The sequence below is a fragment of the Physeter macrocephalus genome, chromosome 10 (genome assembly GCF_002837175.3).
Source record: "Physeter macrocephalus isolate SW-GA chromosome 10, ASM283717v5, whole genome shotgun sequence".
Taxonomy (NCBI): domain Eukaryota; kingdom Metazoa; phylum Chordata; class Mammalia; order Artiodactyla; family Physeteridae; genus Physeter; species Physeter macrocephalus.
In genome coordinates, this window is record NC_041223.1 from 34,284,661 (window position 1) to 34,287,392 (window position 2,732).

Below are 2,732 nucleotides of genomic sequence, written 5' to 3' on the forward strand. Positions count from 1 at the left end.
ATAAAGATGTAGACCTACTAGAGAATGGACTTGAGGATACGGGGAGGGGGAAGGGTAAGCTGGGACAAAATGAGAGAGTGGCATGGATATATATACACTACCAAACGTAAAATAGATACTAGTGGGAAGCAGCCGCATAGCACAGGGAAATCAGCTTGGTGCGTTGTGACCACCTAGAGGGGTGGGATAGGGAGGGCAGGAGGGAGGGAGACGCAAGAGGGAAGAGATATGGGGACATATGTATATGTATAACTGATTCACTTTGTTATAGGCAGAAACTAACACACCATTGTAAAGGAATTATACTCTAATAAAGATCTTAAAAAAAAAAGAAGCCTGCCCACTGCAACAATGAGTAGCCCCCACTCGCCGCAAGTAGAGAAAGCCCGCAAGCAGCATCAGAGACCCAACGCAGCCAAAATCGAATAAATAAATAAATAAATAAATAAAATCTATTAAAAAAAGAAAAAAGAAAGAACACAATATGTTTTTATTTAGGAATAATCCAAAGCCCATGTAACCAACTATACAGGAATTGTTAGAAATAAATCTCTTTCTATACTGGGGTTGTCTTTGCGCACACACACATACACATGGTGACTGTGATTAATCAGGCTCTCAAATCTAAAGAACAATTAAGGACACTGATCTGATTCTTGGCATATACATTTGCAATCTTATCCCTCATCTATGTTCATTCTCTCACACATGCTTTATCACAATGTAGCTTGAGGGGACCTGGAACATCTAGACATTCCACAGAACAGGATAATGTTTTCCTATATATCAATGACAGCATCCTAAAGGGGCCACATAAGCAATAAGAGGCAACTAAATTGGAAGCCCTGATAACACAGATGAGCTCCCAAAGGGGAGAAATAAACTACTAAAATTCAGGGGTCTCTGTGTTAGTGAAATTTGGGGGACATGCCAGTAGATCCTTTTGAAAGAACAGGACAAATCATTGTATCTTACATCTCCCAACATTAAAAAGGAAGCATGGTGCTTTGGTGGGCTTCCTGGGGTCCTTTCAAGTCTTTGATGATGGTATTAATTCCCCCCAGGGAGAGGGTGTTGGTTTCAAGTTATTACCTTGCTAGGAAGGGAAAGCTCCAGGGCATTTAATTTGGCCCCCCCTACTATAGTAACCTATATTTCATGGTTCAGATGGGTAAATAGGAGGTGTTGCTAGTCATTAAATACATGTATTCTAATAATACACTCAAGATCTGGTAAAATAAATATGGCATGTTGTGGCAGAGTTTATTGGTTGATAACTTAACATCCATGCCCCACTTCATCCTTGCTAATGTCCTCATTTTAATTCAGGGGAGCAATGAGCCCAGCCCAACTGAATGTATCATGACAAACCTTCCTTTTTTTTCCTATACTTTCTTATTGTCAGGGTGAATACATACTACACAATCCTAGAAATGATCTCTTAGCAGAATCAAATTGATGTTATTTCTTGGAAAATTATTTGCTTTATAAAAGGGGAAATAGGCAGAAGATTAGCCTTTTTTCCTTACCTTGACCTTGTCTTGAACATGAATGTAGAGGTAGGAACTGCAGGGGCTGTCCTTTGACATGAGGGAATGGCAAAGGGAAACAGAGCCATAACCTCTGACACCACAGAACTATTCAACACATTGACATCTGCTACCGCCACACCTCTTGGGATAAGTGTAACATGAATGCTTGCTTATTTAAATCACACTAGTTGGGCTATTCTATTATTTGCAGGCATACACAATCCTAATGAATACAGATGGATTTATCTGAGCCTAATGGGAGGTATGCATGGGTCAGAATTCTATTTATCAATAACTTCCTTAAATTTTAACTCTTCCCTGTGGTTCGTCAGCATACTTAGTCCCCTAAAACCAGTGTTCATTCAGGCTGTGGTCCAATCATTCCTGATTCATGTGGGAATTTCTCTTTTCACAGAGCATAATTATCCTGGTTAATGGTATTCTGTGTATTGGGCTGTTACTAAGAGGTCCTCCTTCCACAGACCAAACCTCCCTTAATCCAGGGACTGAGAACCTGTAAATAGACTCAGGTTTTATGAGTTCAAGTTGGGCCTCTGTTCTTCAGACCCAGAGCTTTTGGTACATATAAATCAAGTAGGGCCTTAAAGAATTGTCCATCTCTTTCAGTGCTAGAAATTCCATGGTCAATTAGCCACTTCAAAACAACAACAAAAGCACCACCACAACACCTGTGTGTATGACCAATACAATTTCTAAGATAGTCTTACTAGCTTTTATGGTAACCAGCCCCATTTTGCCTCGGAAAATGAAATATTCCTACAGGCTTCTGTAGATTTACATGGGTGGAGGACATGACAGATTAGGGAGGAAGTGAGTGCTTCACATACCCTAAATCCACTCCAAAATGTCCAACATCTTCAATACTGAGACAGTTTTTTCTGCTCTATCATACAGGAGGAATTTCTGGCACCTAACATAATGTAGAGTCTGTCACTACTGAGTCTAATGCAAAATAGAAGTTAAAAATTCAGATTACTGAGGGGAGCAGGCAAGATGGCGGAAGAGTAAGACGCGGAGATCACCTTCCTCCTCACAGATACATCAGAAATACAGCTACACGTGGAACTTCTCCTATAGAGCACCCGCCGAACGCTGGCAGAAGACCTCAGACCTCACAAAAGGCAAGAGGCCCCCCACGTACCTGGGTAGGCAAAAGAAAAAAGAATAAACAGAGACAAA